We start from the raw sequence: 18,370 nt of genomic DNA, 5'->3' as shown, positions 1-18,370 counted from the left end.
TTTGCAATGATTTTTCTTATACATCTATAGTAGCAAATAACATCTTCAAGTAAAAATCTACAAATTTCTATTATAGACTTTGCTCTCAAGGTTCTATCTTCTACTTGATTTGATAAATCTTCACAAGTTAAGAAAAATATTTTATTTGCTATAATTCAATATTGCCATAATTCAATTAGCATAATTCAATTGGCATAATAATCAAATCAATAACCCATTTAAATGAATAGTCAAAAGATATTTAGGAAATAAACCATCTTAATATTGTATATTAGAATATGCTTAATAAGTTTCACACAATTTTACAAATAATAATATATCTCAATACATATTTTTGTTTACTAATATTATTCTTTAAGTTTAGCAAAAGTAGCCCAAATTTCTTATATTCTATCCATAAATTATCATAAAATTCTTTTAATAATTTTTGTTGCTCTTTTTTATTGCCTATCACTTGTTATGGCATTCCAATCCCTTTTCTTTAATTTCTTCTATAAGAACCTTTTTGAAGCAAAATTCCATATGATTTTTTTTATTTATTTAAATATTTTTATAAATAAATTTTCTTATTTAGTCAAGATATTCAAATAATGACAAGTATTTAATAACTCTTTTTTATAAAGCTCTTAAAAAAAAACTTATCTTCATTGTTACAATTTGATATTAAATAGAATTTTGATTGACTATGATCAATGTCTTCAACCATCTTGTCTTTTCTTTCATATTTTATTTGAGACAATATATTTGCTACCAAATTATCCTTTTTAGCAATATACCTAAATTTTAGATTTAATGATTTGATATAAGCAATCGATTTGAACATTGCAATATTTGGTAATGATTAATTAGTAATTATTTCAAGCAAAAGCAAGAAATTTGTTTCAATTACTATTACTACACTAATAAAATAATCTTTTTTAACTTTTATAGCCAAAATAACTTCATATAGTTTTCTTTTGACTTAAAAATATATAAGTTGACAAGTATTTAAAACTTTAGTTTTGAATCAAACTACAAATTTGTTTTTACTTAAATCATCTTGATCCACATTCCATCCAATAGGAATAGGACTAGTATTTATAATAAGTATTATTTATCTATTATATTTATAATTAATTATTCTTAAAATTAGAGGTATCAACAATAAAATCTTTAGCTTTTAAATTGGTTTAGTATGTATTCTTTTCCATTTAAATAAAAAAATCTTTAGATAATAATTTATATAATGGATCTATTATATGAGTATAATGAAGAATCCATATATGATAAAATATACAAGTTCCTAAAAATCTACATACTTTTATTAAAGAGTTACATGTATCCTTCATCCTTCCAATTCCATCAACTTTACTTGGATTTGATTTTTTCCTATAAAAACCATATAAATGCCTAATAATGATAATTTTCAATCTAAATGTATATTTTTTTTCAAAAGTATAAGATAAACTTCTTTAAGTCCAATTAAAATCTTTTCACAATCTTGCATATGATCAACAATAACTTTTATGTAAAGTCTCATCTTTTCTTCCTTCTTTACATTGTTTGATAGGAACATCATCTAAAAAAGACATAGTTTTTTTAGGAATGAAGTCTCTTAATACCTTATTCATTCCATTCATCATATATGTAACTAAGTTAGTCACACCTTGTAGAAGAGTACATATTTTATGTACTCCAAGTAGCATTCTCATTATTGCTAGATCTCTGCTTCCATGTATGAGTTGAAATTGATCATGGCTCTATTATAAATCATTCATTGAATAAATTGCTCTTCCTGCAAATACTTCAGTAAATTCATCTACTAAAGATCTTATACTTGCATTTCTAATAGTTATTGTATTCATTGACTACATATTTTGAATAAAATGTAATGGTTCATTTTTCTTAGGCACCATAAATTAATGACTAGAATATGGAATAAAAAAAGAGTCCAAAATCTTCATTTGTATCTTTTCCTTCAATAACTCTACTAATTTAGGCAAGCGTATCTTTAGCACAAGAATTGGCCTTAAGTTCTAAGGCATGTGTGGTATTATGAAGATAATTATAGTGGTAATAATATTAAGATCTATACTTCCTATTTTAAGAGGTCTAAAGGCAAATAAATTTCTTTTTTTTGCAAGTATTTTTTAAAATATTCAATTTCTATTGATAACAAAGAACCATCGCATCCAATTTTTAATTCTTCATAAGTCTCCTTTGTAAATTGATGTCTAATATTCTTTGAATCTTTTAAACTTTATTCTTTTGATACTTCTTTTATTTTTTCTATAAAATCTTTTAATTAAGGTCCAAAAATAGATTTTATTTTCTTATTTATTATTTTATATTTTATTTTCTTATTTATTATTTTATATTTTATTTCTAAAATAAGTTTTGATGCTTGAAAAGATTCAGGTATAGAATAAGCCTCTTTTGTATGAATTTCTATAATCTGATCATTATCTTTTGATCCAATAGATGCAATTAACTCTAAAAAATATTTTAATCTATTTATTATAAACACCAAAAATCCTCTCGTCAACTTCTAATGTTTTTAACTTACACAATTTTTTTTCAATATTACACCTTTTTTTCTTTTTTTTTCTTTTTAAATCTTCAATTTTTTATATAATACTTCTGTTTTTAAAAATACTAATAAAGCTTGTATTAAAATAATTTATATCTTACAAGAATATCTCTCTTTATGTACCTCTATAATCTTATTTTACAATAGTACTTCTCCAAAATTCTTAAATTCGTCAACAACTTTTTGCAATGGCTTTTCCCTCAACTTATTTTGATTTCATTCATGATTAGAAGATATACTTAAAAATTGTATTATTTTCCTTCTATCTTTATTGTATATCCATATATAGGCCAAACCATCATTAGGTACTTTTGTTTCCATTTGTGTTGCTGTAATATATAATTGTCCTAAAATCATTGGATAAGACGTATCTTGAACAAAGAAATGCTATTCTATTGTAACATCTCTAATCTAAATTTTCACATCCATGCAAGTTATATATAATTCACATCATGTATTATTAGTTGCTTATATTACCTATCAATGCTCTATATCAATTAGCTATCTCCGCTTCTTATAAAGATCCTTAAACATAAGATTAATTTCAAAACTATAGTCAATTAAAGTAACAATCAATTCTTTTACATCTTTTATATTCACAAATATTTTTGTAATTGCCTTTACTCAATGCTTCTTAGTATAATGCCTTGAAGCTTCTATTTTCTTGTCAATCCTCAAAATGCACTCATTGATTATAACCATTCTTTTTACTTATTGATTGTTTGTAACAATTATCAACTTCAACTTCATTCTTGTATATCCTTTTATCAATAACATGCATCATTCTAGTTTTATTCTTTAAATATCTCTTGCTTTTGATATTGTCAATAATAACATCATAAAACTCCTTTGTAATTTTTAAAATTTCTTTCAATGTGTACTCTGCATTAGCATTTAATATATTTTCTTTCAATATTCTTTTTATATTTATTATTGCCTCAATATTGAAAAATAGTTTATTAACTATTGATTTATTTTTATCTTTTGTTTCTTCTAATATTGTTGAAGTATTTTTTGTGAGAAATTCTTTTAAAGCCGCCTCATGAGTCTTATCTCCTCAAGTTTGCCTCTTAAAAGAATTTAAACTTCTTTTATCATTATTTTATTTTATTTTATTTTATTTTTTCTATCAAAGCTTTATATTGACTTTTAATAATGTATGCATGAATTGAAAGAGCCTCTATAAGATCTTTTCAATTTTTTACTCCATATAATATAGTTGCAATTTTTAATAGTACTTTTCAAGGCATTTTTTTTCTTTTTATATTATAACAATGGCAGAAGTCTAAAATCCACCTATTTCTATATTTCCATCAAAGTCATCATATACTCTAGTACTATAACTTGAAATTTCTTGTGTTACTATTCCAGGTACTACTAAATAATCTTGAATCAATGCTTTCATATTTTTCTTGCGAAAATAGGATTGAAAGATATTGCTTGTATCTTTTAATACCACCTTTCCATCTTTCTAGATAATAATTTCTTGTTGCATCATGTTATTAAATTCATTGCAATTCTTCCTAATATGAGAAGTATCATTATACCAAATACATCTTTGTATATTTTTTATTTAAAAATAGCCTTAAAATTATTTATAGAAGTCTATTTTTTAAATCTTGCAAATTTGATTTGAAGATCTTTCATCCCATATACAATCTCTTCAACTTCTATATCTTCTTTCTTTAATGTAGATACTAAAGATTGAATAATAGGTATTATTAATATGTATAATATCAAAATTTGAGAAGAATCAAACTTACCAATTACAGAAAAAGATCCTAAAACCTCTTAGTTGTTGGTTGCCCTCCTTATCTAACTTAAATATTGATCTTTCAATAAATAATTTTCCTTGCTGAATTATTTAATTTCTCTAAATCTTGTATTTTATATATATATTTAAATCTAAATTTGTTTCACCAATTTTTTCTTGAATTTAATCGATAAATAATATCAAATTATAAAATCTTTTACAATAAATTTTAATTATTTTAGATCATAATTCACATAAAAAATTTGCTCAATTGATCTCAAATTTTTCATATACATTCAAAACAAGCACAAAAATTAATTACCAAATTTTCACCTATATACATGTAACAAACTCGCAAAATTGTGAAATTTATAAACTTCTTTTTATTTCTCAAAATCTTAATCCACCAAATACACCACTAATTTTAAAATCCGTCAAAACCTGAATATTAATCCAAATGATGTGAAATCAACTTTCAAAAAACATTCTTAAGTTTTCCTTCTAATTTTCATCTCTAATTAACAATAAAATCCTTGAGTCACTGTAAGTATGTAATTTTATACCTGAGGATTTGATTTCAACTTAGGTTCACAATCAATCCTCTCTGAATATTAAGTTTAGATAATTTGAAGTAATTCTTACTTAAATATATTATTGATTCTTTTTTAAAGATACTTATATTATATACTTATTTCATTTACTTTGATTTAAAGAACTTATGCGCTTACAAGATAAATAGGAGTTTTTTCTACAAAAAATAGCATTAAGACTGAAATTTTTACTATCTTCCTATCATTTATCCTTTTTTTTTTTACATCTTTTTATAAGGCTTTTTTATAATAACATAGATATTTTATTTTTTTACCATATAATCATATTACTGCACAACATTGCTCTAAGTCTAAGACTTCTTTGATCATATATTCTTAATTATTATTCACATCTAAAAAAAAGAGATAGTATTTTTTGTCTTTTTGATATATCTATTATTTTATATGGCTCAAGAAAAGATACATAAAATATTTGATAGACTTTCATAGACTTTGATAGGTGTAATTGATAAGCAATTGGATTAATCTATTTACATATAAAAAAATGGTTCAAATTTGTAGTAATCTAATTTGTAATAAGAATAAATAATCTTGATATTATGATGAAGTAACTATATATTATTGCCAATATGGAATTAAGATTATTCCTTAGAATAAGCATTTGTATTGATTATTTGTTGTTTTTGAGTTTTTTTTAGTTGAACTTTTATTATTACATGTAGTTCTAAGAAATAATTTGTCAAATCTTTTGGTACAAGATTATTAACTTTTAAAAATTTAAAAATATAAAGTTATGAATGATAACCATAATTAACAAAGAAATGAGTTTTTTAAATAAAAGAATGTACTAAGTTATTATAAATAAATTCTACTAATGATAAAAGAGTTGTTGAATCATCTTTTGATAGTTGATGATATACCTCAAATTTTGCTCCAAAACTTAATTCACTCACTTTTTTTGGCTATTAATTTGAGAATGAAAAGTCAAAGATAGTTCATATCTATCTTCAAAATATTGAAAAGAATTCTTCAAAATCTTGATACAAATTGCATCCTATTATCTGATATAATATCTTTTGGCAATCTATGATAGCAATAGATGATGTCAAAGAAAAGCTTAATTATTTCTTTACTTGTAATAGATTTTTTACATGGTATAAAATGTACCGTTTTTATAAAGTAATCTACTATCACAAATATAGAATCAAAAGAATCAAATATTAAAAGATCTGTATGAAAGTCTATGGAAATAAAAGATCATAATTTTCTAAAATAGAAAATAGCTGAAGAAGTCCATAAGATTAATAATGATGAGTTTTTTATCTTAAAAAACTATCACATGATTATAAAAATTATTTAACTACTTTTTAAATTTAAGGCTACTAAAAATCTCTAGATATTAGCTCCAAAGTTTTATTGTATTCAAAATATCCAAATCTTAGAAAGTCATGACAAACATAAAGAAGATATAATTATACTTTATCTTTTGGAATGTATAATTTTTTCTAAAAATAAAATATATTATTTTTAAATTCAAACATAAAATTATTTTGAAACTTTAAAGAACTATTCTAATATTATGAATAAGAAGATCAAAAGACATAACTTCATTGAACTTGTTTGAAAAAGATTGAATCAATAATTAATATCATTTTTATTTCTTATAGATGGAAATGCTTCAACTTCAAAATTATCATTCTTTATTAATCAAAAGATGCATTTTTTTTCTTTTGATTTAAGATAAAAATATATAAAAAGGGCGTTTGACAAACCTTACTATTTTTTTAATAGATAAGAGATTTGAAAATCAAATCTTGATAAAAACATGCTTTGATGAGCTTGGCAACAATTCAATATACATATCAATATGAAGTACTTGACATTCTTGTGATCCATATAAATAATGACTAGATTAGAAGTCCCTTCTAAATAATGATGGTATTCTTCAAATGAATCCATAATTAAAAGAAATTCTTTATTATGAATCTTATAGTTAATTTTGGCTATTGAAAGTTTTTTGGAATGGAAAGCTACCAAATAGAGCTTATTATTTGCTCTCATTTGTGATAAATTTATATTTGTAGCAAATTTTGATGCATCTATTTTTATAAATAATTTCTTAAAAAAATCAATACAATATAAGATTGGTACAAAAATAAATGGAGTCTTTAAGGCTTCAAAAGATACTTCAATTTTTTTGCTCCATTCAAATTTGACTTTATATGTCACACATATAAGAGGAGCCACAATTTGAAAAAAATTCTTGATGAAGATCTGGTATTAATTAGAAAAATTTTAAAAATAATATATATCTTTAATTATTTTTGGAATCTTCTAACCTATAATATTTTGAATTTTTTTAGGATCCATCACAAGGCCATTATTTAAAATGATGTATCTTAAGAAATTAACTTGAGTTGTGTAAAATACATATTTTTTTATTTTGGAATATAATCTTATATTTCTTTATTTGATTGAATTCTTCAAAAAGTCCTAAAATCAAAAATAAAAAATACTTATTTTTTATGGTGATTTTATTAAGTCTTTAATAGTCTACACATATCTATACAGATCCATCATTTTTTTTTAAAACTAATATAGGAGTCCCTACTAGAGATTTAAAATGACAAATAAAGTTTTGAGACATGTTCTTATTGATGTATTCTTTCGGCAATTTTTTTTGTAATATGCTATAGATTGGTCCAAATGTTGGTTGAGTTTATTCTTAAAGATTGATGGAACAATTATAGGAATAATGCTCTAAAAAATATTTATATTTTTTTTTCAAAAATATCTTGATAATCTCAATATTGGCTTGGAATGCCACTTAAAATCTATCAAAAATAGGTGTGGCATATATAGCAAAAATTGGTCCTTCTTCTACAGCATAGATGAAAGTTCTTCAATCTATCAATAAGGATTTGGATATATTGGACTTATAGATTTCTACTTCACTAACAAAAACTTGGATTAAATTAAAAAAAAAAAAAAAAAAAAAAAAAACAAGGTTACAAGAAATCTAGTCTATTTGGAGATTATATTTTTTAGCTATAATAATTCTAAAATAATTAAATTCAAAATAAATTAAATCACATTAAATATTACTAAGCTATTATGATTTTTAGTTATTACATCCAAAAGAATAATTTTATGGATCACATCTCTAGAAGAAAATGAACAACCATCAATTACTTCCACATGCATAAGTTTTGTTCTTTAACTAAGGATATTTTTTGTTTATTAACAAAGTCTTTGTCTATAAAAACAAGTTGAGGTTCTTATATCTAATCAGACTAAAATTTTGAGATTTTTTAGTTGTAAACAAATTTCTACTCTAAAATAAATTGAAATATCTTAAGAGAGAATAAAATCTTTATTAGGTATCACAAAAGATTTTAGTCACATAGTTCCTATTGTAATTGGAGAAACTAATTTTTTGACACATTGTTTTCTTTGATAAACATACTCCTCATTTTGTAGTTGTATTAATTCTTTGGATAATGTTGAGTAATATGCTTAGGTTCTCTACAATATAGGCACAACCCTTCTTGGTAGCATTGAGTCTTTTTTTATTTAGTAAGAAGTTTGAAACATACCATGTCAATTTACATAGGTTCTAATCTTAATGAATACGCTATTGTAAACTTAGAATTTATTGCCATGATTTGACTTGTATCTCTTTAATCAAACTTTTGTTCTTAACATCTTTTATAGAGTCGATTGTTGCAAATAATGACTTAAACAATAAATTTCTCTAAAGACTCTACTCTTAGCATCATCAATAATAAATCTTTGATGTTATTTTTTGATCCATATCAAAATTGATTAATAAGGGCCTTGTCATTTCAATCTACATTGCCAGCAAGGTTTTGGGATTTAGCAACATATATGGTAGTTGAATGTAATCCCTGTCATAAAGATAAGACTTTGGTCTACTACATTTTTTGATCATTTTCTCTAAATGTGGTTGCAAAGACTTTTAAGAATGAATTTAAATGATAGAATATTTGTGAATTCTTTTCTATCAAAGATACAAATTAAGAAAAAACTTTTTCAAAGAAAAGTGTACCTATGAACTTAACTTGAATAAATCCATCAAAGTATTGAGAAAGATATAATCTTAGATAGATCTTTACTTGTTGTAGAAATCTTCAAAACTTTGATCTTGTTCCATCTAACTTTTCCAACATACTTATCTTTGCTTCCTTTATATTTTTAATAATAAGTCTTTTTGGATTTAGTTGTGAATTTCATCTATTTATTTCTTTCAATTGCATAACTGCTTGACATAGACTTTATACTTCATTATTGACCTCTTGTGTAGGCATCAGAATACTACTTCTATAATTGATATTAGAGATGTATGAAATTTTCTTCCTAAGAGTGTTCATAAGCTCGTGAAGATTTGCAATAATTACAAATTTAATCTTATTTCTATTAAAAGTAGTATCTATAATTTTTCCTTCCATAGTCATCTCAAATCAATCTATAAATCAAATTAAAGAAAGATAATCTATAATCTTTAATATCAAATAAAAAATTTTATAAAGAAAGATAGTCTATTTTTTTTAAAATCATTATTAGAAAATTAGAAGTGTTTAGTCTACAATATTTAAAATACAACAAAAAATTATAGTAGTCCACTTACTTCTAAAATAAGATAAAAATAATGATTTAGCACTCTTGACAAATTATTAAAGACATGAATCTTAAAGAATCAAAAACTCAATATATTCTTGTGTAATTTAAAAAAATAAATATTCATTTAAATTAATATGATATTAAAATTAGAATAGCTATTGCCAAAGATAAGAAGACTAAAAAGTCTTGAAACAAGACTAAGGACTAAAAAGGCATTGACAGGAATAAAAAAGGCTTCACTATTACATCTATTTATATTATCTAAGTAAAAGCTATATAGCAACATTCTATAGAATCTCCAATACATGTCTAATTTGCAAGACACATGTCTTAGCTTACAAGACAAGTTTTCTATATGTACATCATATTATTAGCTTGTTCCACAAGTTATCAATACATGCAATACATGGCTAATTTGTTGGCCAAATTTTTAATCTACCAATTACTATATACATGTATAAAGATAAAATTATGTCTATATAGCTTCTAAAAAGCTTTCTTACAAGTTATTATGAAATTAATTTATTTTTATTTATTCATAATATTTAGATAATTATTGGAATAAATATGTATATCCATGATATTAATTGAATAAAAAAGAGATGACAAGTCCTACATACTATCATGAGTATAAGATAGTCAAATTCATTTGAATGAAAGATATTAATTTATTAAATCTAATTGTAGTTATAAATCATTTATTTTTCTAAAGAAAATGCTCTCACCTTGGCATTTGGTGCTTCTATTGAAAGAAGATTCAATGTTGTTAGGTTGATCAAGGTAAGATGGAAGATACATAGCAAAGAGGCTCAAACAGAAGAGGTGGTTAAAACCTCATAGAGGAATTTTTGAAGACTATGCAGATGTTCATGGGCTAATAAGTTACCAATGCAAATAGACAAGGAGCGTCAAAAGTATTAAAGAATGTTATTGGCAAAATAGAGAGGTTTTATGGAAAGAATATCATTAAATTTTTGAAAATCTATACTTGTAAAGTAGAAATCTATTAAGTTCCAAAAGACTAGATGATTGAGACCTTTGATGTAAAAAAATGTTTTAAAAATCAAAGAGAGAGTGAGATATCTATATGAAAGCATCAATCTGAAAATATAGACTAGATTTGAGGAGAGATTGAGAAATGAATACTTTAATGAAGATATTAAAAGAATGTCTTAGATTTTTTTTTTTTAATTGAGTGGAACAACAATAATATAAATTTATGGAACCAAAAGAGCTACTAAAGGAATTTGAAAAAAAAAAAAAAAATAGACAACTTTTATTATCTAAGAAGTATCTTTTAAAGGTCAAAAAATTGAAGTTATTTTTACAAGTTGCAGATGAAGAATTATAAGATAGATTACTTCTCTTTCTTCAAGATGGAATGACAAAAAGTAATTTTACTACCAATTGGTAAAGGCGAGAGGAAGCAATGAGCCTCATCGTCAAGCAATACCATATGAAGGCTAGGAGATTAAAGACATGAATAGAAATAATATCAATGATAGTTATAAAGGCTCCCGCAATAAATTTGCTCGCTTCTATTCCATCAAGTTCTTCAAAAGATAAGACTATAGACAAAGACATTCTTAAAGAGTTAATGAAGTGGCATAAAAAAATTGATAGAGGATAGATTTAAAAGGAGCAATTATTTACATGGTAGAAAAGTAAGGACTTTTATCATTGAAGCTAAGCATAGCAAGGTAGGAAACTCTACACATGTATCTAAAAAAGTAATAGTGAAGAGAGCACAAGTTCTTTGAAGTCTAAGTGGGTAGAATGATCTAATTGATACAACCACTATCAAAGCCTATTTGATGGATGAACATAATGAGAAAGAATCCTATGATGCATTAGTAGAAGTCAAGAAGGTAGAATTGGTGAAAGAAAAGAGGTAGAAGAGTCAGTTAATAAAAAAAAAATACTCCAAATAATAAAAAAGATGCTCCAAGAGATAGACCAATAAGTAACATGAGACAAAAAGTGCGGTTTTTTGTTTCACATCTAAGAGCTAATATTCCACTCTCAAAAGAAAAGTAAAAGGAGAGGATGAGCAACAACAAGGACAAAAAAAAAATAGACAATATCAAGAAAAAAAATAAGACACCAGATTATAAATTCCAATCTAATATTGAATTTTTAATTAACATAAGAGATATTTTAGAAGAAAGGATTTTTGATACCAAGATTGAATTTTTTTTGAATTTCTTTTAAAAAGCTCTTAGTCACTTTAAGATGAGTTAGTATGAAATTGTAGTGTCTTTTTGGATAAAGAAGAGTCAATTGTCTTGTAATAATATAAACAGTGGCTTTGTTTGCTCATAAAATATATTATAGAAAATTTTAGGAAATCAGATTTAGTATGCATATGTATTGGCTGAGTGATTCTTCAAAGAGCCATCACATATTCAAATCTAATTAAGTATGAAGCTATGGCAAGTAGTTGAATAAAGAAGAGGTGACAACTTCCATATACTATCATAAATATGAAGTAGTGGAATTCATTTGAATGAAAGAAATTATTTGACTATATCTAATAATAGCCATAAATCTTATATTATTTTTAAAAAATACTCTTATTTCAATAATTTTTAAATATTATGTGAATTTTTTTAATAAAGATGATTAAAATCTATAATAATTATTACCTATGATTGATTATTATATTAGTGATTAAAATTTCTATAAAATATTTATATGAACAAATGTCATGGACATAATCAACACTAATAATTACCAAGATAAGAAGATTTAAATAGAAGTAAATAAGGGTATGTAAGTTACATAGTAGCTTGTGGCAAAGCTTCTAAGAAGCTTTACAAATAATAATTTGACTTTACATGTGTTTCTAAGTGATTAATATGTTAAAAATTTTGCCAAAAAATTGGCCATATGGCACATATTTAAAAAACTTATCTTATAAGTTAGATATATGCCCTCCAAGTTGGACATATGTCAAAGATCCCATAGAATATTGCCGCATAGCTTTTACTTAGATAATATATAAAAAAATAAGAGTGAAGTTTTTTTTTTTTATATGTCAATGCCATTCTTATTTTTAGTCTTATTTTACATAGCTCCTAATTAGATGGTATATATAGAGACAAGAATAAAGCCTTTTTTTACTCTTATCAATACATTTCTTATTTTAATGTAATTCAAAGAATCTTTAATCTTATTATCTTTGGTAATAGCTATTTTAATTCTAATACTATACTACTTTTAATGAATACCTTTCTTTTGAATGATACAAGAGTGTATTGAGGTTTTTATTGTTTGTAATTCATATCCTTCACAATATATGAGCTTTTAATTAATATTATTTAATTATTTGGATAATTATAAGATTATTATTATTAATTCTATTTTATATATTATTATTTCAAATTATAAATAGAATAAATTTAATTTTTAGTTTAAAAAATAACCTTAGATATAATATATTTAAATATAGGCTTATAATTATTATTTTAAATATTTTTTCTAGTTTTATTTGAATTATTTTTATAAAAAATATTCTTAATTATTTTTCATGATGAATAAGTTTTTTAATCAAAAGAAAAAAAATAATAAAACAAAAAATAGAATAAGTCTTTAAAATATTTATTATTAATAAAAATTAATTTTTATTACAAATAAAATAAATGAATCCTTTAAAAATTAATTTTAACAAAATCAAGTCAAAATTTTAAAAGCATGTATAAAACTCAAATATTATTTTAGATGAGATGATTTATTTTGAATATCCAAAATTATCTATTTTGATGTTAAGATGAATTTTGGCACTATAATGACTAATGAATTATGATAATTTATTTTTTGTAATATTATGATATTAATTTCTATATCTATAAAAATAAATTATTATTAAAATATAAAAAATAAAGAATATTTTTTATTTTAAAAATTAATAATTTTATTATAAAATAATCTAAATCATGGTTTAATTCTTGTTTAAATTTATATTAAATTATAATAGCAAGATAAAAATTTTAAAAAAATCTACTTTGTAAAAATAATAACATAATTTTTTGAGATAGAAGTTAAAAATAAGAATTAAATTATAATAGAATTTTAATTCTATAATACAAAAAAGAAATTATTTTTTTTGTAAATTATAATTTATTTAATTTTAAAGCTTTATTAATAACTAATTAAATATATGTAAGTTAAATGATTTAATTTTTTATAAATGTTATTCTTTTTACCACCTAAATAATAAAAAATTGTAATATAGCATTTTAACACAATCTTGAAATATATATAATAATATTTATCAACTTACTAAAATTCAATGACTTTCTAATAAGATAGTGTGTGGTTATAAAACAAATATCTATACTACTTCTTGGAAATCTACTTCTTTTTACATATATAGATGTTTATTTCAATAAAAAATTAATTCACAAACAAATTAATACAAAAGATTACAATTCAATTTATTTTTTCATTCTCTTTGTTTTAATTTAGTGAAAAACATAATATTGTTAAAAAAAACAAAATATGCTACATTTTTTAATATTTGAAAAAATATAATTTTAAAATAGTTTTGGCAATGCCATTCTACTATACATTACTTATTATACTTTATTATGTATTTATGCCTTCAATTATATCTCTTATTTTTAGAATTTTTCTATTAAAAAAATGTAATTAATTAGAATTAGTTATTATTTTTTAAAACATGATGTTAGGATTTTTCATTTATTTTTTTCTTTACTTTTTTCTTTTCTAAAAGCTTATCTGACATTTTCAAAAGTTAATTTAGATGTTTAATGTACAAATTTTCATGGTTGCTAGCTATTTCCTTACAAAGAAGTTATTTATAGTTCATACAATTTTTTTTAAAATCACTTTATGTTGAATAGAAAAAGGTGAAGCTCTCATGCTAATTCAAAACTATTTGGTTATGTAAAAGGACTATTTTCTTTTATAAATAATACATCATTATTTTTTTCTATTCATTAATTAAATTAAATTAACATATATTTAAATATTTAATTAATAAGACACAATTTTCTTTACTTATACTTCTAAATATTTTCATATGAATCATATATGTGTTAATCTTTCTCTAGGTAGCATTTATGATTTTGATTTTACAACAATATTTTTTATATATAGAATGTAACTTTTCCAACTTCTTGCTAAATTATTTTGCAATCATTTTATCTTGCATTGACTTGCTTAGTCTCTCATCCTTCATCATACTTTTATTGAGTTTAGTTTTATAATTATTTTATCTCTTATTTAATATTCAATCTTCCATCTCTTTTTTTTTCAATACTTTATATAAACACACTGATTTAATCTTAAAAGATAATATCCATCTCAATCTAATACCATCTTTACCTACAATTGAATTATATTGTACAACATAACACCTTATGATATTGCAATAATATTGAAGTGTGGTTAAATTTTACTTAGAAACATTTATTGTTGGAAAAAATATTGATTAGTTAATTTGGAATTTTTTGAATTCAATTAATAAATTCCAAGTTCTTTTTTGTAATTGTTAATACAACTACAAAATCTTATATTATTAAGAAAATTAATTGTAATACAATTTTCACAATTCACAAAAAGAATATGGTAGATTGAGTGTTTGGATGGTATTATGGTAGGACCAAATTGTATTAGAAGAGACTAAAGTAGCACCTAAAAAGTTTTTTGTTGCAAAAAAATGATGAAATTTTAGATTCATAATTTATTTTGATAAAATTAAGGTTGGACATTGAATAAGAATAGAGATAACTTTGTAACAAATATATAATATGAAACCACAAATAAAAACTAACAAATAAAGAAACTTTTGTAAGAAAGAAACATTGAAATATTAAAATTGTGTACAAATAATAACATTGATATATAATAAAGAGCCAATATTTTTGTACCAATAGTAAAGTTCTAAATTAAGATAAAATATTAAATTAATATATGATACAAGATTCTATTGAAGTGTAGGTCTAAGAATCAAATTCAATATTTTAATAAGTAACTAAAATTCATAATTATAGTAGTAACCAATCATTATGGTTCAATAGTGACACAAAGTCAATAAGACACATGTGTCTTAAAATTTAGACGAAAAAAAACTTGATACTAATATAAATACAATAATAATAAACTTAAAAAATTGCTGAATTTTTAAAAATTTTAAAACAATTACATCCATAATTATGATGTATTTTAATTTGGTTATATACTTTAATTATAAATTTACTTAAATACTTCTTTGTTTGTATCTAATTAATTTAGATAAAAAAAATGGCTATTAATTATTTATTTACAATATGAAATCATTCTTTTTAAATATTTTATTTATTATTTATTTTAAAGACTTATAAAGAAATAGATAAAGCCAAAAGTTTATAAGAAATTAATTTTCAATGCATGATCTTAATTACAAAATGAAAGTTGTACTAAAGATAAGGATACTAATTTTTAGTTTAAATCTAATTTTAGAATACATTATTATTGGCTGATTAATTAATTATCATTATTTGAAAAAACAAATATCTTTTTTTTTACAAAGACAACTATAAAAATATTTAAAATAGAGATTTTATTCTAAATATGATGTTACCACAAACAATTTGTGTTCTCAAAAATCATAAAGGATATACCTATACCACTTAAACAATAAAAGATAGAATGTTAAATAAGTGCATAATTCAAGAAAACTTTTTTTTTTAATTGTCTCATAGATTTGTAAAAAAGAAATAGTGGTATTAAAATTAATTAATTTATTTATTTTAAAAATATTATAATATGATACTGTAACATTTGAAATAATAAAGGAAATCATGAATTGTAGCTTTTATAAGTTAAAAGCAAAGTAATTACTTGATAAGAATTTTTGATAGTCAAAATATTAGTAGAGCTACAAAAAAGTAAAAACAGTATTAATCTAATAGATTTGTTTAGTAAAATTAGTATTGAATTAGTAATGTCATTGTAAAAATTATTAAACTAAAAAATTATTTATGTATTAGAAAAATTAGATAGCCAATCAAATATAAATTAAGTATATTTTAAAACTATAAAAATATTTTTGTAGATAATTATCATAAAAATTGTGGATAATTCATTAATATCATCATCTTAAGATATGCCATTGATTTATATTTTATTCAAAGCTTAATATGTATAATAAACTTAAATTGTACCTAGATAGATTTATGGTAGAAAAGTAAAATATATATATATATATATATATATATATATATTTAAAATACCAAAAATATAAAAAGAAATTAATTTAAATTTTGTATATATATTTATATTTAAGAAATTTGAAGTAAATGTAGAAAATCTTATTTGATATAAATAAAGTTAGTATATTCCATTGAAAATAGATTTTATGAAAAATTAAAATCTTAGATATGGCAAACATAGAAGTAATTTATTTTACATCTGTTGGCATTATACAACAACTAAATGAAGTGCTGTCTACTATTTAAATAAATCACATCTATTGAAAATAGAAATTTAGAAACCAAATGTAGAATATAATAATAAAATAATGGAACAAGAATATAAAAAACAGACATTAAAAAATTAGGATTCTATTGTAATTTAATTAAGATTTTAAGAATCTCTAAGAAATACATTAAAATATAGATCAATTTTGTGACTATTTCTTCTTTTTTTGAAAATATTACAGTTATAATAAAATAAATAAGAAATTTAGTATTACTAGTATTAAGAGAATTTTAAATTTGAAAGATTAATATAGTCTATGCATTAAGCAATATAATATCTTTTTACTGTATCTTTCTAAATCAGACAAAGATGTAACTTTAATGTGATTATTAAGTAAGCAAATAATTAATTAGAAATGTTATGTCAAGTCTTAAAGAAATGTCTAATATTTTGGATGTTTAAATGTATTATATTTGGATTAAATTATAGTCATAACTATTTTCAACTGATAAGAAATAAAAAACTTATAAGATATATATATATATATATATATATATTTATACAGCATCAAATATTTTATTGAAGCAAGTATATATTAATCACATCTTGCAACCATATATAGATAAGTATTTTGGTGAAATAAAGGATATAAAATTATTAGAGAGATATTATAAATTATAAGCTGCAACAAGGGCATCAAAATAATGAAGAATTACAATGCCAAAAATAAAAGATTTTTTCTAATAAGAAGTATTTTTACTTTTTTAATATATTTTTTTAAATCAAAAATTTAATGTGTTTATTAAATTAAAAATTCAAGTGATACATAGCTTTTAACAAACTTCACAACATGTAATGAACATTACATTATTTAAAAATTGTGATACGTATAAAATCATATTTTTATAAATGAGATTTTTATGATCACAAATACAAAGATGTGAACCAAGTGACTATCTTTACATTTATATTACCAAACCAAGTGATTTTGATAAAATAGCAAGAAGATTAATTTTAAAAATAAAAAGAATCTTCTAGTTCGTGTACATAAATCAGTAAGCAAAGATAGAAGGGTTTGATTGATTAAAAAATTAATTATTTGATGCTATTGTATATGAAATTTCTATTAAAAATAGGTTTTCTTCAATTAAATACAATGAAATAACTAATTATTTAGTTACTCTAATATTTATTTTTAAAATAATATGTTAAAAGATTTCACTAATTTAAGTTGTATTATGCATTTTCATATAAGAAGGCCAACTAAGTAGAAATTTGTTGTGTTAATACAACGATTGGAATTTAATTTTTATTTTAAATAATTATATGGTTCTTTCAAATATAATTATTTTAAATTAATGATAGTTTGAGATTATACATATGCAAGTACATATGATTAGAATAATTTTATAAATACATATACTTAAAATA

General features: G+C 22.0%; 1 protein-coding gene across 1 annotated transcript in view; it reads right to left on the bottom strand.

The window, feature by feature from the left end:
* Window positions 1-18,370, bottom strand: part of LOC141045059 (uncharacterized) — a 33,655-nt gene that overhangs the window by 13,203 nt on the left and 2,082 nt on the right. The window lies entirely within an intron of this gene.

This window comes from Physcomitrium patens, chromosome 21 (assembly GCF_059467195.1).
Source record: "Physcomitrium patens ecotype Gransden chromosome 21, ASM5946719v1, whole genome shotgun sequence".
Classification (NCBI taxonomy): domain Eukaryota; kingdom Viridiplantae; phylum Streptophyta; class Bryopsida; order Funariales; family Funariaceae; genus Physcomitrium; species Physcomitrium patens.
This window is presented reverse-complemented; position numbering and strand designations above follow the sequence as displayed.